The sequence below is a fragment of the Equus caballus genome, chromosome 23 (genome assembly GCF_041296265.1).
Source record: "Equus caballus isolate H_3958 breed thoroughbred chromosome 23, TB-T2T, whole genome shotgun sequence".
Classification (NCBI taxonomy): domain Eukaryota; kingdom Metazoa; phylum Chordata; class Mammalia; order Perissodactyla; family Equidae; genus Equus; species Equus caballus.
In genome coordinates, this window is record NC_091706.1 from 36,975,381 (window position 1) to 36,998,958 (window position 23,578).

At 42.3% G+C, this 23,578-nt stretch overlaps 1 protein-coding gene and 1 long non-coding RNA gene across 7 annotated transcripts in view; both read left to right on the forward strand.

Annotated features, from left to right (window-relative positions):
* Positions 1-11,452, forward strand: part of LOC138920291 (uncharacterized) — a 32,658-nt gene extending 21,206 nt beyond the window's left edge. Inside the window, exon 4 of the long non-coding RNA XR_011431172.1 lies at positions 11,318-11,452. This is a non-coding gene — a long non-coding RNA (uncharacterized lncRNA). The remainder of the gene's footprint in view (positions 1-11,317) is intronic.
* A 6,180-nt stretch (positions 11,453-17,632) lies between these two features.
* Positions 17,633-23,578, forward strand: part of SMARCA2 (SWI/SNF related, matrix associated, actin dependent regulator of chromatin, subfamily a, member 2) — a 166,771-nt gene continuing 160,825 nt past the window's right edge. For 2 of the 6 annotated variants that reach the window (XM_014735432.3, XM_070248197.1), the window contains exon 1: positions 17,633-17,818. The gene's annotated coding sequence lies outside the window, so the exon portion shown is untranslated. Of the gene's footprint in view, positions 17,819-18,311; positions 18,550-19,451; positions 19,604-19,806; positions 19,901-20,055; positions 20,198-23,578 lie in introns of those variants that run through there. The other 4 variants (XM_070248194.1, XM_070248196.1, XM_070248195.1 and 1 more) reach the window with 4 other exon arrangements.

Consider the following 23,578-nt stretch of genomic DNA (forward strand, 5'->3'; position numbering starts at 1 on the left):
CTGTACTCTCACACAAGAGTGTTCCTTTTCTTCGGACCTACCTCAGTATGCAGGGCGTTATAATTAATGTCTGTCTCTGTCCCAATAGCAAGTTTCATGAGAGATGGACAGCATCTGTTTTTGTCCATCATCAAATTCCTAGCCTAGCACAATATCAGGCACAAAAGGGACACTCAAAATAATTTTAATCAATCAATCAGTCCTTCATTTGGAAAGCCCTACCATCATTTCCACTATCATCACAGGTGAGGTTGGTCCCCTGGAAGCCTGTACAGTTTAGAGCACATAGCTTCAATCTGTATTATTTTACCTGTCAGTACCTTAGGACCTCAGAGTCCAGAGAGAGAAGCAATATTTTAATCAACCCTACATCCACTATGCCTGACACATAGGCAGTGAACAATACATTCATTGATAAGGTTTTTTTCATTGAAGTAAAATTCATATGACATAGAGTATAGCATTTTCACCATTTTAAAGTGTGTAATTTAGTAGTATTTATTATATTCACAATATAATTAATATAATTGTGCGATCATCATCACTACCTAGTTTCAGAACATTTTCATCATCCTGAAAGGAAATCCCATACCCATTAATAACAGTCACTCCCCACCCAGCCCCTGTCAACCGTTAATCTGCTTTCTGTCTCCATAGATTTTCCTATACTGGACATTTCATATAAATGGAATGATACAATATGTGGCCTTTGTGTTTGGCTTCTTTCACTTAGCAAGATGTTTTCAAGCTTTATTCATGTGACAACATGTATCAGTACTTCATCTGTATAGCCGAATAATACTCCACAGTATAGCTATATCACATTTTGTTTATCCATTCATCTGTTGATAGACATTTGGGTTGCTTCCACCTTTTGGCTATTGTGAATAGTGCTGCTATGAACTTTCATGCACAAGCTTTTGTTCAAATACCTGTTTTCAATTCTTTTGGGTATAGACCTAGGAATGGAATTGCTGGGTCACGTCATAACTGTATGTTTAGCTGATTGAGGAACCACTAAACTGGTTTCCACAGAGGCTGCACCATTTTACATTCCCACCAGCAATGTACAAGGGTTCCAATTATTTCACCAATATCTCACCAATACTTGTGATTTTCTATTGTGGTTTTATTTTTTAGTTATTATTGTAGCCATTTTAGTCCGTATGAAGTGGTATCTCATTGTGGCATTGATCTGCATTTCTCTGATGGCTGACGACGGTGAACATCTTTTCGTGTGCTTGTTGGCCATTTATACATCTTCTTTGGAGAAATGTCTATTCAATTCCTTTGCCCAGTTTTTGACTGGGTTTTTTATCTCTTTGCTGATGAGTTGTAAGTGTTCTTTATATATTCTAGACACTAGACCCTTATCGGATATATGATTTGCAAATATTTTCTCTCATTCTGCAGGCTGTCTTTTCACTTTCTTGACAGTGTCCTTTGAAGTACAAAGTTTTAAATTTTGATGAAGTGCAACCCATCTATTTCTTGCTTTTGTTGCTTGTGCTTTTGGTGTCATATCTAAGGAACCATTGCTAAATCCAAGGTCAGAAAAATTTAGCCATGTCTTCTTTCCATAAGGTTCTTTTGAGTTCTGAAATTCTACAACTCCAAATATCATTGAGCACCTATTAGATAAAAAGAACTGCTGCGATTCCAGGGGAAACGAGATATTGCAGACCCAATTACTAGAATGGACTTTACTTGAAGGAATCATTTTTGTGTTAGAATTAGGTCTCAAGATTGCAGCTTCAGAAGTGCCAAGATGGAATTTAGTTGTAAGTAGACTGAGAGATTTAGAATAGAGGTCTTTAAATACATATTCCAAGGTAACTTAAAGGGCCTCTAACTAAAATAGTTAAAACAAAATTGCAAAATACATAAGGGCAGATAATATGCTCTGAGAAATCTGGAAAAAATCTGACAAATGCCAAGCAGCACTTGAACTAAAGGACACAATGTTGTCTGTGTGGAGGGGAAATGTTAACAAATGCCACATACAATTGTAAACGGAATATTGGAAGAGCCATCCTAGATAATAAGAAAAGGAAAAACTTAATTTCTAGTTGAACTATATGAAATATAAGATGAAGACTTGCCCTATACTTAGTAAATGCTCAGTAAAGAGTTTGTTGGATGCGAAATGAAGTTCCTGGAAGAACGAACGAATACCTTGCACAGAGTAAGAGCTCAATAATGTGTTTGTTAAATGAAAAATAAAACTCCTAGAAGAAAAGGGAATTTGATATGACCAACATATATGTTTCTCTATTGAGAAATGACATTTCAAAATAGATCATTGATCAGGAAGAAGTAAGCAACCACGTTTCAGAGAGTAGCATCTCTGAAAAGAAACAAAAAGAAAAAGAAGGATGTTAACCTACTTACAAGCCAAAAGCACAATATAGGAGGAAAAACTATTTAATGAAAGACAATTATTCATATTACAGAGATATAGCCATTTACTACAGGTGGAGGAAAACCCAGCAAACACGTGATAATAGTCTAGTATCATTCTTATTTAAATATGTCAACCTAGAGTAAACATACCCTTGTCTCTCCCCTCCTGTCTTCTCCTTTCCTCTCCTCTCTACACCTTTTCTATCTCCCTTTTGTATTCTAAGGAATCTTTTAGCAATAATAAGAAAGGCCAAGAAGACAAAGATTGTAAACAAAGATACAGACATGGGAATGGCATTGTTCATAAGCAACAGGGCTAAGAGTAGTTCATACACACTACAGTTCTCAGCTTTACTGAATTCGTGTAGAAAGGGCAAATAGAAACCCCTTAAAATGTTCTATAGCGTGGTTGTTTTGGTGGTTTCAATACTGTATAGATTTGTCAAAACTCACTGAATTTTACACGTAAGTGTAAACTATCCCTTAATAAAGCTGAGAAAAAGGAAACAGAAAGTGTTAGCCATAAGCAGGTTAACTGTAGCTCAGGGAGAAGTGGCCTACTGACCTCCAGCTGGAGAGAGATGTTTACCAAACCTAGAGGGTCCTGCAAGATGGCTTTCACTGTGGGAAAAGTGGAGAGAGAGCCCTATTAACAAGCGTGTCGCATAATTAAAGCAGATTCTGCGGTCTCTGGTCTGGTCCTGGAAAGAAAGTTCTGCATCTTCGCACAAAAATGAGAGCAGTAGCAACAACTGGAATTCAAAGGATTTTGAAAACTGTGAACATGAGATCAAGGTGGTGTGTGCCAGAAATTTGATATTCTAATCTTTTTGTTTAGTAACATACATGCTTTTAATGAAGATTGCTAATAAAAGATGGTAGGCAATACCACCTCACACCCATTAGGATGACTGCTATTAAAAAACACAAAACATAACAAGTGCTGGCAAGGATGTGGAGTAATTGGAACACTTGCACACTGTTAGTGGAAATGTAAAATGGTGCACAAAGGAAAACCTACTGTTATGGAAAACAGTACGGTGGTTCCTCAAAAAGTTAAAAATAGAATTACCATATGATCCAGCAACTTCACTTCTGGGATATACCCAGAAGAATTGAAAGCAGGGACTGATTTTTTTTTTTTTTTTAAGATTGGCACCTGAGCTAACATCTGTTGCGAATCTCCTTTTTTCTTATTCTTCTTCTTCTCCCCAAAGCCCCCAGTACATAGTTGTATATTCTAGTTGTGAGTGCCTCTGGTTGTGCTATGTGGGATGCTGCCTCAACATGTCTTGATGAGCGCTGCCATGTCCACGCCCAGGGTCTGAACCCGTGAAACCCTGGGCCGCCAAAGCAGAGCACACAAACTTAACCGCTTGGCCACAGGGCCGGCCCCTGAAACAGATTTTTGCACACTCATGTTCACAGCAGAATTATTTACAATAGCCAAAAAATGGAAGCAACCCAAGCGTTCCTCAACAGATGAATGGATAAACAAAATGTGGTATGTACACACAATGGAATATTATTCAGCTTTGAAAAGTTGTTAAATGCTGCAACATGATGAAGCTTGAGGGTAGAATGCTAGGTGAAATAAGCCATTCACAAAAAGAAATATTGTATGATTCCCCTTATATGAGTGGTCAAATTCTTAAAGACAGAAAGTAGAAGGGGGTTGCCAAGGCCTGGGGGTTAGAGGGAGAAGGGGTAGGCAAAAGTTTGGGAGAATCTTCCATTTTCTCAAAATAGGAAGAATTCAAGGAAGAATTCACATGGGATTGCAGCCTCAGTGTTTCACTGTCCCTTGTGTTCCCTCAACAGCCAAAGGAGGCTCTTCATAATCTGAAGATTGCCTAACAGTTGAGGACGACTTCAGGCGGGTCATTCAGGAAAGAAGTAACAAATTAATAGCAACAGGAGGAGAGGAAGAATGGAAAAGATCACTGACAAGGGAATAAAATTCGCAAAAGTAAAACTAGAAACCATTTCATGAGTGGGAAAAGTGAATGAGGAATTCAGAATTTGTAAAAGAGAGGGGTGACAAAACAGCTGAGCAAGAAAGAGCAAGACATTCTAGAGGAAAATGCTGGGGTCTGGGGGTTCCATCTGATGAACAGAACTATTGGATGGTCCATTTTTGGTTTAAAGATCAAAAAACTCCATATTTTCTGTAGGTAGCAAATATTTATTGCCTAAGAGTTCGTTCTGATGAAACATCCAGCAAATTACAATATTTGTAAGCAGCTATTTTATAAGTGAAAGTCATAGAAATACCTATAGAAATCAAAAAGCAGAAAGTCATACTGTTCAGAGTCACATATTCTGGGATTCTTTTTAATAAAAAATTCTTATTTATTTATTTATTTTTTTTAAAGATTCTATTTTTTCCTTTTTCTCCCCAAAGCCCCCCGGTACATAGTTGTGTATTCTTCGTTGTGGGTTCTTCTAGTTGTGGCATGTGGGACGCTGCCTCAGCGTGGTCTGATGAGCAGTGCCATGTCCGCGCCCAGGATTCGAACCGACGAAACACTGGGCCGCCTGCAGCGGAGCGCGCGAACCCAACCACTCGGCCACGGGGCCAGCCCCAAAATTCTTATTTATTTTGTGTCAGGAAGAACACTAGGGAATAAAATTATTTTGAAAAGAGGCTAGGTGAAGCACAATTCATGTTCCCCCCAAAAAATGGACAATAAGTGATTGTATCCGAATAAACTTTCATGTCTGGTTGTTTGAGTAAGTACTTAAGCCTTTCTTAAAATGATTATTCAGGGAAAAATTTTCAGTTGGGATTATCCTTACTTTTTATAACTTCTTTTCTTTCCTGGTATGTGGCTTTTAGCCAGTCCTCTGATTCTTAGAATGTTCCAAGAAAAAAAAGATGAATTAAGAAAAAGGAAGGAAAATTCAAGTAAGTCAATGGGCTACTTGGCAGTAGTGAATGCGAGATGCGATTAGGAAGAGGTGGAAATGAACCAAAATCAAGGCAACTGATTTTTTCAACAGTACTTGCTATTTCTATCTTCCATTTCCATAGAAGAAGGCAAACTAAAATGGTATAATAAAAACAGCTAATATTCATCCAACTAAGCATATGCTGTGCCAGGGCCAGTTCTAAGTGCTTTGCACATATTAACTCAATCTCACAATAACCCTGTAAGGAAGGTACCCTGTAAGAGTCCATTGTTAAAGTTTCAGGAATTTTGTGAGCCTGTTGGTAGCTTGAAATCAGTCATCGTGGGAGTATTTATTTATACCATGGAAATGGACGTTAGCTACAAATCAGGGCTTTTAGGAAGAGAACCAGTTGTTAAACATTTTCTGGAATACCACTGCTATTGTCCTTCTTTCATAGATGGGGAAACTGGGACACAGAAAAGTGAGATATGTTTTCCATGATCATGCAACTAGTAGTTGGTAGAGTTAAAATTGTATGCTAAGCAGGACCACTTAAGAGTCCAAGCTTTTAGCCATCATACCACACTGCTTGTGATGTGACTAGAATGCATTGGCTGGATTTACAAGGTCTACAGCTCACTTTGGACTTCTCTGCTATCCACTGTTTAAGCTGTCTGAGTCTCAAGACATTATATCAAAGAGATGTTACAATCTAAGAATGTTTCACATTTATCTTTGCCATATCATCAATGAAACAGATTATGTGAAAAATCAAAATAATCCTTGATTATCTCCTTCCTTCCTTCTAAACTTTGATTGTCTTTGCTATGGGAGTAGACTGTATGTAACTCTCTTAGGACTTTTGGCAGCCTTTAAGGAGGACTATAGTGAATTTTCTTCCTAATGCTCCTGCACTGCTTTCCTCATTATCGTAGAAAGCAGAACAGCTGTGCTGACAGTGGGTCTCATCATCATCATTAATAAATATTTATTGAGCATGCCCTTTGTGCTGAGCTCTGAGGACACAGAGAGGTAGAAGATACAGTCTTAGAGTTTGTCCAACAAGTGGCTCAGGTAACAAATAGAAATTGTTAAAAGAAAGAAGAGAATAATCACTGTGGGTGGGGCAGCTGGGGAAGCCTTTCTGGGGGAGGAAATAGCACCTGAGCAAAAGAAAGAGTCAAAGGGAAGGTGGGCAGGATGGCAGGCAGAGTGGTTTGAAGGAAGGCACTGGGGCAATTATCGTTTTAGTGTGTGGAATAATAAGGGGTATAATTTAGCCTAAGGAAAGGTTCTATAATAGGAGATGAGGCTGGAAAGAATGGACTGAGGAGGGCCTTTGAACTTGACAAAGGAGCCTGGACTTTTCATTTGTTCAACAATAAGGAATCACCCAAGGTTCTTGAGCATACAGAAGATGTGTAAGGCAGTGCTGTGAACAAGAGCAAAGTTAGCCAGGTGTGTAGAACGAACTGGAGGAGAAAGTTGCTGGAAACAGAGATAACAGTAAAACAATAATCTATTATAAAAGCTTTCTTAACATGGAAAGTTCTTATGAAATAATTAGAATTGTAAGCAAGATACAGTTAGAATTGTAGACTGTGATTACAATGCTACAAAAACACACGCGATGGGAAAGACTAGGAAGCACTACAACTAAATTCTCACAGTGATTGGATCAGGTTGGTAGAATTATGGGTGATTTTTTTTTAATCAAATTTTTGGTAATGTGGTCATAGTTTGTTATTACAAAAAAATGGATGTAAATAATAAAAAATTATTGACAGAAAAAGAGATGCTTGAAGGGGATACTAATTTTAGATAAAATGATGAATTATGTTTTAGACATAGTAAGGTAAAGGAAAACCATTCAAATATGGATGGCTTTGAGGCAGCTGGAGATAGAGGAGTGAAATTTTGGAGAGCTGTCAACATTTGACAGTCTGTTTTGTGAGCTGTAGGAGTGGCTGAGAATGTGGAAAGACAGTTCAAAGCAAGAAGCGCTGAGCAGAAAGGCCTGAACCTTGGGAGTTTGCCCAAGAAAGTGCAGAAGAGGAGAAAGAAGTGAAGTCCATGAACAGGACTGAACATAATTTACCTGAAAAGAAATAGGAGCATTAAGACCTATTAAGAAAAACAGACAATAGCAAGTTAGCAGTTTACAAAGTAACTGACCACTTCTGAGAATTAGAAAAAAATAAGGACTGACAAAAGCCACTGTTTCTATCTTCTTGGACTGATGGAGCTGAAACAAATAATAGTAGCTTCATTTATTGAGTGTTTTCCTTTGTGTTAGCGCCGTAATATGTACTTTATATCTATTGTCTTTTGTAACTTTCATAACAAAGCCTTGTGTTGGGTACCGTTATTATATTTATCCCCATTTTACAGATGAGGAAACTGAGATAGAGCTTAAGATGGAAGAAACCTTAGAGATTACTTGGCACAAATCTTTGCATTTTATGAGGGAAGTTAAAAGGGCTCACAAATCAAGGTCACATGATTTGTCCAAGGCAGAACCTCATCTGAAGAAGAGGAACTTGAGTTGGAGGGAGGTTTGTACCCACATTCCTCCTGGCTGATGGCCAACCCACCTCCTGGTGTTGCTGAGCCTTGCCATCATTTGCTATGGATTTTCAAAATTGATATTGAAAGGACTTCAGTAGTACTTCCTCATACCAACTTTCCACAATTTCTCAATATATAAATTGTCTAATTGTGCAGATTTGGATGCTTACGTCACTCAACGTTACTTGGCTGCTCCAAGTAGCTTTCTTATTTCATTATTAGCAGCATTGTCTCAGATGCCATATAGGGCAATGCTTTGAAAGCATGAGAATGAATCCATCACTAAAGTGGGAATTTGTTCCTGGAGTCGGGGCAGGGTGGATGTTGTTCTTGAGAGAGGAAAAGCTGGGGTCATTCAGTTCAATGAATGTTATACATTGATGATTCGATCCTAAAAAAGAAGGAGTTTAGGTTATAAATTGCCTGATTTTCTCTTTCAATGTTTATTTTAATAGATACAGTCTTAGATGGAAACAGTTTCTACATAGTTTTGCCCAGTTTTCAAAAATACCTTAAATACACAAATTAGCAAAGGTCAGATACTATACCCCTGACCATGACTAGAAATTGACAAATCTATCATGAATCCACTAAAACCTTGGGTCCTGGAAGCATTACTACAAAATTTCACAGTCTAAACTCTCACCAAGGTAGGAAATTTTATAGACTTTGCTGTTAGCGTAATATGTGACCTGATACACAAAAATATAATCATGAACTAAAATCTTCTTGTTATTAGTTTGAATTAGGAAAATGTGTTTATTTTACTAGATTTCCAAAAGTCTAAAGCTGTTGCATATGCAATTTTAGATATATTTCTATGTTATTAATTGGTTTTAAGTATTGGTTAAATTTTACATTTAATATCTTATGACAATTTAGGGGGATATGATCACACATACTAACTCTTGTTTGTGTGCTACCAGTATCTTTATAAAAATGACCTACGAAGAATGATTCTATTATAAAATTGTAACTATTATTGCTATATTATGATGTCCATGCAGGAAAAAATAAAAGAAATTGACAAATATTCATAATATCTGGCTCTTTGCTGATTATATGTAGAAAAATAAGAACTGGGGTTGATTTGTTTCATTGTCATCCATCACTACTTACTTGATATCCACATACCAAAAAAGATAGTCCAAGTATGGGAGCCTGGGGGAAATTTTCATTTTTACTGAGATTTGTATGATATAATCCATAAACTACTGATCATGAGATGCATGTTTTAATAACCTGACCTAAAAGCAGGATATTTAGGTGGGGGCAAAAAGTTCCTGAAATGTGTATTTCCTATTGGTCCAAAGAGTGTTTTTCACTTCACTGTGAATTATGAGTCATAGTGGGGTGTGTACAACATAAAAAAGGAATAGAATAGAAAATATTAACTTCAGAGGGCATTGTTCTTGGTAAAGGTAAGTATGTTTTAGGAAACTTTGTTTTAGTTACTGTGTCTGTGGGCCCTCAGATCCATTCCTCACTCTTCTGCTCAGCTCCGTATTGCAAACTTTGCCAGCTGCACTTTCCCACCTTCTGGGTCAGCCCATGTGAGGCACTGGCTAGAGACAGGGCAGCTGGGGGACAGAGGGAAGGCAAAGACAGGGTATTCTCTCGTTCTTTTTCTGCATCTCTAGCAACAGCTGTATCTCCATCATAGCTCTAAGTGACAACTATGATGGTTACAGGTATCACAAGGAATCCCTGGTTTCCGGGCTGTCCTAATTCTGCCTCATTCCTTGGTTCCCCAGCTTAGGGGTGACGGTGACTTCCTACTGTTCCTACTTTCAATTCCTTATTTGACTTCTCAGCAGTTCCATCCCCCATGTAACCAGTTTCCTGAATTAAATTCCTCTGTTTTCCTGGTTGGACCCTGACTGATACAATTCACTATGTACCTAAGTATGTGTATATTGAGTCATGATATATAATACATTTCATACTGTGAGTAGTTGTTAAACAGTTTGAAAGCCACAGTCTATGAAAATAAATTTCATAGCATGCAGTGGATAGTGCTGAGCCCATTTCTTCAGATGGGCATTGATGGATATTACTGAACTAAAGAACTTGAACCTGAAGACTTTTTCTTCTTTTAAACAGGAAAGAGGGGCCAGCCCAGTGGTGCAGGGGTTAAGTTTGTGCACTCTGCCTTAGTGGCCCAGGGTTCACAGGTTCAGATCCCAGGTGGGGACATACATACCCCTCATCAAGCCACGCTGTGGATGCATCCCACATACAAATTAGAGGAAGACTGGCACAGATGTTAGCTCAGGGACAATCTTCCTCAAGCAAAAAGAGGAAGATTGACACCAGATGTTAGCTCAACCACGTGTTCTAGTATTTTATGCTTAGTTTGTGCGCAGAACCAGAGGTTCTGAGATTGGTATGCATTTTTTAAACCAGGGACTACTATAAGAAGTTATAGGGTTACTGTTCGAAGAAAGACATTGATATATAGTCTGTGACAGCTCAAAGACCAGGAATATTAGCATTTGTAGGTTGTTTGAAAGAATAAATAGTCACTTATCTAGATCATTAAATTATGCTTTCACGATTTATTTTCCTCAATTGATAAGTAGTTGTGTATTATGTTAGCATTAGAAATAACCACTTAGCATTCTGATCCTAAGTTCTTAGGAAAATAGTAAACATGGATGGGGGCCATGGGACCTGTGGAGTATCAGGTACTGGTGGTTACAGTCATTAATGCCAGTGAATAAATCACATCACAAAATTGAGGTGTCCCATAAAGACAAATGCCCCCAATAGGTGAATATGTTTTTTAAGTAGTTTGATAAAATATAGGTAAAGTGTGAGGTGTCAACCTCTTCAAGATTCAGACATACTCCCAAAGCCTAAGTCATAAGTATTAGAGAAACAAAAAACGTTGTACGTTATAATGTTTTTTCATCTTATCAACAAATCCCTTATTTTCTCCCACACTTAAGGAAAGTTGATTACCAAAAGGCCCCAAATAGTCTTCAAAACAGTAAAATTCCAACAGATATCACAGTGTCTCTGGTAAGATAAGCAACTGAATATGCACAATTCCAGACCAAATGTGAGCTTTTCCTTTATGCACACCATTCATTGAAGTCAGTGACTGTTCAGCTGAGTTTATCTGAAGGGGAGATAAAAGCTTCCTGCCCAGCATTGAACCTTGCCCCATGCAGAATCCAGATGCTCGAAACCCTTTCTTGAAACTTCGTATACTTGTTTTATATATTCATCTCTTTCTGGCTGGCAACGCCATTGAAAACTAACATAAAGCCATATTGTTGTGGAATGTATTTTATCCCTACCTGTGGAGAGACTGACTGTTTTTTTTCCCCCAAAGCAGATTATTTATCTCAATTTCTTTAAAGAGCCATCTAAGGTAATTTTAGTGGCTATTTCTGTTTTTACATGTTCCTGGCTTATTTTCTACTCTTCTCTTGAACTTACATAGACCTTCAAGCATAGAAAAATGACTGAAACAAGACAACAGCAGATTTCGCTTTTGTGTACTGAACTTGAAGTAAGAATCTGGTGGGTGACGTCATGCCAATCAAGCTGGGTCGCACACAAATAAAGGCAATGAACGGTAAGCGAAAAGATAAGTCCAGACAGAGCTGAAGGTGGTCTGAAAATAAAATACCGCAATCAAATCTAATAAAACAGCATGGGAGATGGATACAGCACATTCTGCTGCTGTGGCATTTGGTTGAGGGGCTTGAAGAGGAGCTCCGGTGTCACAGTGGTAGAGAAGCATATTATCATTCAGAGAAACACAGTACAAATCAAAGGGTAGCAGGTACAACGGCCTGACAAACTAAAGTTAATAATTTAGGACAATAAAAAAGTTTTAGACTCTGAATTCGTGTTCTGATAACTAATGAACAACTGTCCAAAGAGGTGTTAAAGCCTCAAAGACATGTTGATAATAACTTATAAAATCCTTTCGTGTCTATTCGACAATATAGAATGGAGTATTATTGAGGAAATCCTTGAGAAGGAAATCATCCTCAGAAAGTCTATTTCCGGAGACAAATGACGCCTTCCTTCAGGCAGTTAGAATGCATTTGACTTATCCACAGAAGTATTGAGTTCTATAGGGTTTTTCTAACGGTAGACATGTCTGGACCTATAAAATGTGCACACTTAGTTTTATAAAAGTCATGGAGACAATTGATTTCTTATCAGAAAAGTATCCTGTGTCATTAATGCTGCTGATACCTCTATGTCACTAATTCTTACCCCCTCTGAGGAAGATCCTCTTGAGAATCTGATGAAATGTATGGACTCTCTGCAGAAAGTTCATATGAACATGATCATGGAACTTTGAACACAGTTTCAAGGGATTCCCAAATGCTCCAAAGATCATTTATATTCACCTGCCCCCCAGCCCCCACCCCATAATGGGTTAAGAATCCTGTATTGATGACAAATTATTGGGCAGTTTTTACATGAGCAAGAAAGATCACGCTGAACCTGGAGTTTTACCAAGCTGGGTTAAAAATTCTGACTTCATCATTTAGTCATCTCTAAGTTGTTTGAGCACATTCCCCTTGCAGTTAAAAAAAGGAGGGAAGAAACCCCAAATAGATAAAGCATGATTTATGTATATCTGTTCATGATACATGTATTCAATGTTAACATATCAAGTGCATTATAAAACATACACAAAATAGAAACAAAAAAGAACGAGATGAGGATGATAGAAAAATTTTAAATATCTTGCTAATCGTGATGATATCATACTATTAATAGCTCAAGGCAAAATATATGCTTAGGTCAGAATTCATCATTAATGACAGCTAATATAAATCCAAATTTCAAGTATTCTTGGATAATTGTGAATGTTTTGACCTATTTCTTGTCAGAACTAATTAGACCGTCATTGTTTTCACTTCTCAATATGGCTGGCAAAGAATTCTGAGCAGTTAAAGGGGTAGATTTGAAGATGTGGTCTTAATTTTGCCCTGTGCTTGCTTTATCAGATTTATCTCAACCTTCGATTTCTTTGAAGGACTCTTTTTAAGCCACTTGCTTCCCAAATAAGAGGGTTGATTGGTTAAAAGCAGGTAACATAATCTTGTGGAAGCTGTAAACTTTAGGCAATGTCAATGCCCTGAGAGTGAAAAAACCAAAGGGTGCACCACTATAACCTCTCTGCCTTCGGCTCTTCTCTTCTCGAAGTATTCCTGAGGCACAATATGTGACCAGTTTCCTTAGGAACCATGGAAAGGTTCTAGGGTCAATGAGTATAACATTTTTTTTGGTCATTACATCATTACATTTTTTAATCATTATAGGAAAAACAAATAGAATTTCTAACATTCTTCCCATATCACAATCAATTATCATGCTCACTCTACTTTGGAAACCCCTGCCTTAGGCAAATTACTGCCTCTTGGTTTCTTCATCTGTAAAATGGGGATAATATCACATATTTCACAGGGTTAAATGGATCAAATAGCATATAGAAAGGTCTCTGCACAAACACTGGCATATGATTTAAAGAAGAAATAAAAGCAAGCTTCTATTATAATTATTACTACTCTATTACACAATTGCCATGTACACTCATGTTTCTCCTAGGCTAATTAAAAAAAAGGAACGAAACAAAATCCCCCCTCAATGCTCTTTATATGACTGCAAGACCTGTAGCTTCTTACCTCCCACCTTCCCCTTCCCCTAAAAAACAAAACAAAATGAAACAAAACAAAAGGAAAACCAAAAACATATCAGCCTTTTCAGCTTGGAAAATAACATAAAGATTCTAAACATTTAGTAATCTTGTTCATTAACATGATGATTAATAAAAGAAGACATGCTAAATTCTCTCTTGCAGATAATTTTAATATATGTCTCTCATCCTTTCATTCAACAAAGTTTTTTTTTTTTAAGCAACATACAATATGCTAGGCATCCAGCTAATTGCTCAGATTTCAGAGATGAATTGAACTTGCTCAACACCCTCCAGGCACCAGCTATCTAGTGGAGGATACCGAAGAAATAATCGCATCAAAGTGATAAGTGCTGTAATGGAGGTACACACCGGTTGCTATGGGAGCAGAGTCGGACAAGTGGCTCCCTCTGCCTGGGGAAGGCAAGGAGGGCCAGTGGAAGGACGCTGGGCTATAGTTGAGTCCTGGAGGATGTGGATCGGGAACCTGAACTTTAGTTGGAGGAAAGTATATCCAACATGGCCCCTTAGGAACCAGAAGGTAGACCAGGATTCTGGAACTCAGGCATTGCAGGGAGGTCAACAAGGGTGGCAGAGGTCTGTCCATACACAGCCTTGGATGACATGCTAAGAAGACTGAAATTTATCAGATAATGGATGGGGAATAGACACAGACTTAAGCTGGAGAGTGATAGGATCACAAAGAGAATTGAGGTGGTATATTGGAGGGATGATTGTGGGAAAACAGAATCTATTGAGACTGCTGTTTGGAAAAAAGGAGAGAGAGGAGTGTTTATTTCTGTAATAAATTTACTTGCTAGTTCTAAACCCTCCACAAAATTAAATGTCGGCTGATTCACTTTGTCAAAGTTTTGTTTCCATTATTGTAGATGAAGTACTCATTTCCTAAATGGTCTTACTTGCTCCCATTTGAAGCCAGGCAACATTTCAGCCAGCATGAACAGTCTGCCTGGTGGAGGTAGAAGCTTCCTAACTTTGCCCATGGAATTTTTCTTTATGGGGGTGTTATAACAAGGTATCAATTTTCAAACCCAATATCTACTCTATTCAGAACATGATCCACAGCAGACTTACATAACAAGTGACTGTAGCCATACAGACATGAAAAAGTGACTCCTATCCCTTGATGCCAAACTAGAAAGAGAAAAGCAGCTTCAGAGAACACATTATGACTCATCAAAGTCCAAAAGGAAAACCTTCATGTGAATCCAGCATCCTGTGCAGCCTCCCGGAGTCCTTTTAGCCTCCAACCATATTTGCTTTTGTGTGATTTTCTGCAAAACAAAAGAACCCCATCGTTTTCCTCCTTAACATCAATTGTTAAATTTAGCTTTACCTCAGAGATGAAGCTCATGCTATATGTTCTACAAACTTCTTTTCATACTGAGTGAATGGTGCTGCCTTTTCCTTTCCCCTGAGCGTAGGCCTTATTTTATAAAATTCCTACTTGCTGTAATGCAAGGTACAGACAAGAGGATCTTCAGAGGACAGACCTGAAGGCAGAAGGTGGTGCTTTCTTAGAAAAACGTGAAAGGAAAAGGAGATGCGATATCTATATTTAATCTCTGTTCCTAGTGATAGATTTTACTTTTCAATTCCCATAGTTGTGTGCATATAATGCACGGATACCAACCCTTCCAAGTACTGCATCAAAATTTTATATGAGCTGAAGAATACACACATGTAACAAAGGGAGTGTTTTCTTCTTTATTTTCCCTCTGACAAAATGCCAGAAGGAATGCCCATTCTCTTCCTCTAGAGTTTTACTAAGATGATTCTTCTCTTTTTGAAATTTGGCACGACAGATGAAAGTGGAATCTTAAAGGGATAAAAAGGGCACTTATTCACAAGGGAATAAAGGTGAAGTCATCAGTTTCTGCAAATTGGCACGTGAGGTTGGCATGTCAAGGAAACAAATTAGGTCCCCCCAGATTGAAACCTAATATTACCTAATGTAATAAGCATTGCCATTAGATTAAAGCCCTTTTATAGGGAACTAAGTTATCTGGCTATGTTAATAGGTGCATTTTATTAGGCAGTTAGAAGTTATATTTTTACTACATTGCTAATTTTGTTTAAGATTTCTTGCTGTATATTTCCCAGTTAATAGTTATACTGGCATATCCTCAGGCAGAAAAACAAGTTCTCACAACAGATTCTTCAGGGCATACTATATTCTATTTCTCTTAGATGTGTTATCTTTTGTTGTCTTGAGGTTCACTTCGGGATAGACAGAAAATTAGGAAGCTAAGGTTGACAGGGAAGGAACAAGGCCTTGGAAAACTACAGGGTGAGTGACCACTGACACTCCTGGCCACCTGACAACCGTGCCCTTGCAGCCCGTCCTCCAGCAGTGGACCAGCATGGTGAACAAGTCTTGTTACTTAATGACCACACAAGGCATTTGGTTTCCTTCGTTGCTTCTTGTCTTCAACTTATCCAGTGCATAGTTGTTTGTTTTCTGGTTTTTTTGTGTGTGAGGAAGATGGTCCCTGAGCTAACATCTGTGCCAATCTTCCTCTATTTTGTATGTGGGATGCTGCCACAGCACAGCTTGATGAGCGGTGTATATAGGTCCCAGCGGGGGAGCCGAACCTGGAACCCAGGGCTGTGGAAGCAGAGCTACCACCTTCACCACTACACCACCGGCTGGCCCCCTAGCTCATAGTTTTAAGTATCCTAGAACCACTTTTCGGACCTGGCTGCTCAAATAGAGTCAATTTTGCAACAGTAAAATGGTCTTAAAATAGGATTTTACTCTAGGGGGGAAAAATCCTAAACTAAGTACTCACTGTGCACTTCGAATGACTAATTTAGACCATTACATTACAAAATAAGGGATAAATCATACTTTTCGTAACACTACGGTACAGGAACAGTTTTAATTTTAAGAATTGAGCACCTACATTAGTCTGAGTCTAGAATAATAGGCCCCTGATTTAAAATCTCCTAACATTCTTTCACACTTCATAAAACTAAAAATAAAATTGTCTCAGCAAACACCGACCTATTCGTCGGGCCAAAGCACGGTATTTCAAGGGAAACTGGAACAAGAGGTCTCAAAACCGCAAAGTGCCAGCAGTTTACTCTTGGTAGCCTTAATTGCTCTTAAATGCGAGGTGGGAGAGAAGAGACTACGGTCTGTAGAGAATAAGAGATTTATTCCCCTTCTTAAATCAAAAGCAGATTCCACGCTTCCACTGCCCCCTAACCCGCGCGCCCCGCCCCCACGGGGTTGTTTTTCCGTATTTTTGTATGTTTTACGCGAAGATGACAGGTGAGGGAAGGTTGAAGTGCTGTGTCTGGTCCACAAGTAAATAGAGGAGTTAGGGCGGGCTTATTTATTTATCAGGCGCTCAGCCTTTCAGCTGTTTTTCCCTCATTGGCATTTGGAAGCTTACAGTCCTTTAGAAAAGAGACAGATTTGGCAAGAATGTTCTTTGTGCCGGCCTCCCTTTTTACGGAGGAGAGTTGGGGCAGATTATAATTACAGCCTTGGGTGGGGGGCGGGGGGTGAAGAAAAAGTTTCAGCCGGCACGACAATGCCTGTTTTTTTCATAGTCAACACTGTGTCACAAACAGCTTTGGTGCCACTCGGAGCCCTTCCCCGGTCCCCTCCCTTTCCCTCTGCAGGCTGGCTCTGGCAGGCGGAGGCACGGTTAAATTCCAGCACCTTCTCCACATACCCCCAAACTACTACGCGCTATTACTACGGCTGCCCTCCCTTTCGCGGCGCCTCCTCCGCTTCCCCAGACTCCCTCCGGAGCCCGGCAGCGCCCCTGAACAGGACTGCCAGCAGAGGGATAACGGACGGCCAACTCCATCAGGGCTTGGGGCTTTCTGCGTCCTGCGCAGTTTCTCTGCTCCAGGCACAAACACGGCCCGAGAGCCGGCGCCTTGCAGACACACACGGATCCACGCATACAGTAGAGCTGTCTCGATCCACATTCTTGCACACCGCCCCCTCCTCCCCCCCGAGCTCCCGGAGTCGCTGAGCGGGGCGAGTGACAGGCGCGTCCCGCCAACCCGCGCCCGGGCGGGCAGGGAGGAGCGGCGCGCGGGGCCAACTGCGGTGCGTCTTCCGGCGCCCGTGGAGGCGGCGAGGGTGGGACGCGGGGCGGAGCCCGAGTTTAGGAAGAGGAGGGGATGGCTGTCATCAATGAAGTCATATTCATAATCTAGTCCTCTCTCCCTCTGTTTCTGTACTCTCGGTGACTCAGAGAGGGAAGAGATTCAGCCAGCACACTCCTCGCGAGCAAGGTAAATATAACTTACAACTCCTTTTTCCTCTTTCCCCTCCCTCTGGCCACCGGGCTGCAGCCGCCGCACAAACCCCTCCGGCACCGCGCCGCCTTTGCTGGGGATTATTCATTATTATCCTAATTATTATTTATTGTGCATGCACGGAGACCAAAACAAACAGGCGGGCCAACCGCCACAACAAAAAAGCCCGCCTCCTCCCCGCGGGCCTCAGGTGGAATGCTCTAACGACAGCTCCCGGGCGGCGGTGGAGGAAACGGGAAAGTTTCAACCGAACCTTGCTGTTCTAATAATAACAGTAATAATTACTACTTCAAGGAGGCAAGGGGGGAAAATCCCAACAAACCACAGCCTCGACCCTGGGTAGGCAGTCAGCGATGCGCTGCCAACTCAAGGTTGCAACACACACACACATTCGGCAAGGTTGCAATTCCCCCATCCCCTTAAAAGCCGGGGGTGGGGGACTGAGGAGGAGGGGGAAGGCAGGAGGACCGGGGAGGAGGATGGAAACGCGACAGTTCATCCCGAGCAGTCCTCCCGGAAGAGTTGGAAGGGGAGCGGGAGAGGAGGGCGAGAAGCCCAGGCTGGCGGCGGGGCGCCAACGAACGCGGCTGCCACCCGCTTCCCGGGGACTTGTTTAAAGGGCTCCGGCTGCGGAGACGCGAGCGGATCGCGGCGGGAGAAGCCCGAGCTGGCGCGCCGAGGAGGCGGCAGCCACCGCCGTGGGGCCGGTGCGTGCTGGATCGGAGGTGTCACCTCCACTTTGCGCTTTCCCTCGGCCAGGGATGGGGACGCTGACCGGTAGGCAGGCCTGAAGGCAAAGGGGCTGCAGGGGAGCTGCGCCCAGAGCTCTGCGGACGTCCCTGCTCCTGGTACCTGGCGGCGGCGCGGGATCGGGTATTGAAGTTCTGGGTGTCCGGCCCGGGCCGCACGGCTAGTAGGGAGGGAGGAGGCCAAGAAGAAGGAGGTCGGAGGTGCCCGCCGGGCTCAGTTACCCTGTCCTCCCCCTCCCCGGGTTTGTTTTCTTTTGCTTTGCGTCTTCCCCTAGCTCGAGCCGCGGGAAGCGCGGGCGTAGGTCTTCTGCGATCGTCCGGGAGCCTGGGGCACGCTGGGGCCAGGGAAAGCCACCGTGGCTGCGGGCCGGGGAGGCCATGATCCGGATAATCCTCTCTGCCTGACTGTCACAAACAGGACCCGCGCGCGCCCGGGCAGCGGCGGTGGTGTTCGCCGGAGAAGGGAAGGGCTGCAGGGGGGAGGGAATGGGGGGTGGCGAGGGCGGGAGGCGGGGAGACCGGGTGGGAGCCTCCTCCCAACGATGACACGCACCCCTTCCTTCTCGCTCCCTGCTTTCGAGTTTGCTTTATTCCCATCCCAACCTGGTTTACCCCTTGCTCTGTTCTCCCCCTCCGTTGGCCGTCTTTCCTTCTCCCGTTTGCGGTGCAAAACATGGCCATGCCATCTGCAAAGGTGTCGCGATGCACTTCCCCAAATAACCGGTCCGGCGCGCCGGCCCCTAGGAGCCCTCCGGCCGCGGGGCGCACACTGATCCTGGTGCCCCGGGTGCCCCGCACCAGGCCTCGCAGCCTGGGCGCAGTTGCACCGCGCGGGGCGGGGCGCAGCAGTGCGGGCTCCAGGGGACACCCGCGCCCTGGTCCGGGCACTCGGGCCGGTTTCCGGTACACGCGGGGAAATCGCCTCCTGCCAGTGTCTGCGCGCTCGCCCCCGCCTCCGCCGCCTGGATTGCATTATTATTTTTATCCGGGTTGCCGTTTGCGGCAGATCCTGGTGAGCGCCGGGCTGGCCGGACTGCTGGGGGTGGGGGCTGGGGGTGGAGGGAAGTTGGACGCGGATCAGGCAGGAAAAAAAAAGTTTGGCAGGGCTGCTAAGTAGGGTGGGGTGGGTTGGAAGGGGGCGGCGAGCTCCTGCGGCTCGCGTCTACGCGCCCTCGGGGCCGCCGCGAGTGTGTCTGCGCGTGAGTGTGAGTGTGTGTTGTGCGCGCCGGGGCCAGTGCGTCGGGAGCAGCGGCGCCGGCAGCCGCTCCTGCCCGCGCCCTCCCCGGGAGCCCCGGGAGGACGAGGCGAGGTTTGGTGGCGGGGGCAGGCGGGGGTGGCGTGTGCATGTGGCCGTGAGTGTGAGTGTGAGTGTGCGCGCGCGAGCGGCAGAGAATCAGGAAGTCACAGCGGCGAAGCGCACACAGACATGTTTGATCGCCGTGACATGACGCGCGCGAGGGAGGAAGCGGCGGCGGCGGCGGGGGCCGGGCCGCGGGCTCGGGCGCGGGCCTAGGGCTCCGGCGGGGAGCCCGGCTCCGGGCCGCGGGCCGCGCCGCCGCTGCAGGCTCGGCGAGCCCCGCGCCTCTTTTTGTTCGGCGTCCCCCAGGTAAGGAGCCTGCGCCGCCGCCGCCCGCTGCGTGCGGAGCTTTCCAGCTCTTTCCCTGCCGGCCCCCTCCGGGCTCCGGCTCGCCTTTCCTGCAAAGTCAGGCGGGCGGGGGACTCGGGCTCCCTGCCCTCCGATCGATCGCGTGGAAAACTTTCCAGCGGGAGGCACCGTGAGGGGGAGGAAGAAGGCCTTGCTGGCTGCTGTCGCTTGTCAGTTCTTTCTCCTTCGGGTCCAGAGACTGGAGTCGCTGCGTCTTGGGGCTGTTGCACATTCAAACTTCGGGCCTAAACGTCCCTCCAACTCTCGCAGGATTTACTCCAGCAATAACATAAATATTCAAAGTCGTCCACTTGGTCTTACCAGGCATTGGGATTTTTTAAGAGAAGGAGACAGGCTTGGGAGTCGAGGGAAGTGGGGGTGTTGTGCAGAATTCATTCCTTCTTTCCTGTCTGCACCGGTTGTTATGTAATTTAGTAGCACATGGGTGCAAAGCCCACACTGGGCTTCTCCCTTCCTTTGTTTATGTAACTTTTGGGAGAGTTTTGCAAGGTTGTCGCCTTTTCTCGCTCCTCCCTAACCTGATGGAGGTTGGTGCTTTTGAAAAAGTAAAGGGACCCGGGTTAGTATTTTCTGGAGAGGTGTCATCATTGTTTCTTGGTCATTATGTAGGCTGTGTTCCTAGGATGTGTAATGTGATAACAAGGAGCACGTTAAGGAGACACGTTTGTCTAACTACATCGAGTGGTTATTTTTACCGTCTCTGCGTTACCAATAGCAGAGTTAAGTTTTAAAATTCCTTTCCAAAGGACTTTTTAATTTACACCTGGTTGTGCCATATTTGTAGGAACAGAATGCTTGTATGAACAGAAAGATTGTTGCTTGCGAGTTGAATAGAAGAAAATTCCTGTCTAACCATCTACGACTCAGAAACCCTTGAGAGCTGTACTAAAATAAAAGCCATCCCCAATGTCGTGTGTATATATAAGTATATACTGATATATGCACATTCGAATGTTTCAGTAATACCTTCCACTAGTTATTTGGGGGACCACTACCCCTGGCTTGTTTGCCAACGCTAGACTTGGTCGGCTTCCAGCCTACTTCTAGCGCATTGGTGGTGTTAAGAGGTGTGGCAGGTTTGAATCCCAGTTGGTGCATTGTTATGCAAATTGAGGCACACTTTCTCTTTTAGGAATCTAATTGCCCTTTTATTCTCCTGGACTTTTTTTTTTTTAAGCTCCCTGACAACTCAAATGTCTGCTCTTGGAAAGGGGGTTTGGAGATGCCTATTAGGTGCAAAAAAATGTTGATTGAAAGTGGACTGAGGGAAAAAAGCAAACCTGTAGACTGAGGTCCATCTACTTTGTTGGGGGCATTAAAGAGAGATGCCGTATTGGTAAAGAACGCTGTGAAATAAATTAGGATTTGGGGGTCTGAGAACCCTGGAAGAATTGGCACAGGAGAGCGAGTGCTTCCTTCGATGTGGCCCTTCTCCTGTGAGTGACATCAGTTCCATCCCAGCTTCGGGACCTCACTGCACTGTGGTATTTCACAGAAAATATTCACCACAAGAGTGTGTTCAAAGCAGCCTTAGATCTTTTCTCTTGTTCGTTTTTAAAGTGGTTTTTGAGCATTTCTCTCGTCAAGTTTCTTGAAAAGTGCTTTGACCAACACCTGAGGCTAGGAATTGACCAAAAAAAAAAAAATTACCTCTGCTTGTATTATATTGTTAATGCTTGAATTATGTTTAAAACATTTCTGACAGTATAGCTAGAAAGTAACACTTTGGCAAATAATTATTTAAAACTTTTTCTTTGATTAGGTTTAAGATAGGTCATTTTACAGACCAGTATAAAAGAACATCTGACTCTTTGCTGGGAGATAATTGTGATACCCGCCTTATATTACTGTAACATTCTGACATTTCATTTTAAGGCCTTATTATGTATTGGAGCAAGACCATAAATCAGAAAACTTTCATAAATTATAAAAGTGGTGCTGTCCTCCAGTGTTTTCATGGTTTTTTTTTCCCCTTTAGAAGTCTTCCTTTGTAAACAAGGCCTTTGTTTGTCAAACTCTCCTAGGTCAGCAGGTTTTTGATACTCCCGAGAAATAATAAATCACTATTTATGACATCTTGACACGCTGCCATGAGAACAACTGAATTGTCACAGATATAATGCTAAGGAGCGTTTCCCAGCGCTAGTATATTGAGGGTGTGTTGGTAGGTCCTGATTTAACCACCAGAAGTTTTGATTCTCGCTGTTTCTGGTCAAGACAATTTTAAGGGAAGTCATGGACAATTTGTTGCTTAACATGAGTGGCCTTAGAAAGCTCTCTATAAATGAGTCACACTTCTCTTCTGCAGTATTTCTGGCGAACTGATGAGAAAATTTCCCTAATGTCAAAAGCCACATTTGGGAGCTGCTTCTTTTTTTTCTTGTCACTTTTTTATATAAAAGAATTGTCTTGTGAATTGCTCCTTTTCCTTAAATGTGTTCTGTGGATTGTTTTTGACCAATAGAGGATGCTGAATTTTCTGTCATCTTTGAAAGAGTTTGTATTATGGAAATTTTGTCTCTAGTCAGTTACTAAAGTCATGGGTCATTCCATAAGTAGTTGGGAATAGAAAATGCAGAAGGTGGTAAGTAATTTGGTAGAGTTTTTAGGAAGGCCAGGGGTGTTTATTTTTTCTACATAGAAAATCATGACTTTATATTTACCAGGGAATATGGAAGTCTAAAACTTAGTTCTCTCAGAGTCATTGTGAAAGATAGCATATTTATTTGCCTAAGATATTTATCACCAAGTTAAATGGGACCTTGCAACCTGAGTTTGGAAAACTTTACAACTTTATTACTGTTTATTATGACTTTATTTTTTCTCGTATTAATATAGTAGTTTTCCTTGAAAGTGTTCAGGTTATGTTAAAGAGAGCTTTTTAGTAATACAAGTCCTAAAGATAAAGATACTTGAGTAATTAAACTTTAGCAAAACATATAATAGAGCTGATGAAATTCAGGAGCTAAATAGCTGGGTGTTTCGAATGTTGGGTATAAACCACTCATTAATTCACTCATTTGGAAGAATGCTTTAGATATGGAATATGGGATTTTTGACTGAAACTTTGTCGTAAATGATGCCCTTCTAGACTTCTGGATTTGTAATACATTATTATGTAACTGGAGGCTACCATGAATTGTGATGTTTTATTAGAAATATAAGACTTCCAGGACATTCAGACAGTTATAATCAGGCTATATGTCTCTATGATGTAAAACCTTTAAAAATATCACAATGTTCTGTTGTAGGTTTAGATGTGGAAGCATCAGCTTAACCATCAGTCTGTTACCAACATATCATCTACTTCTATGCAAACAG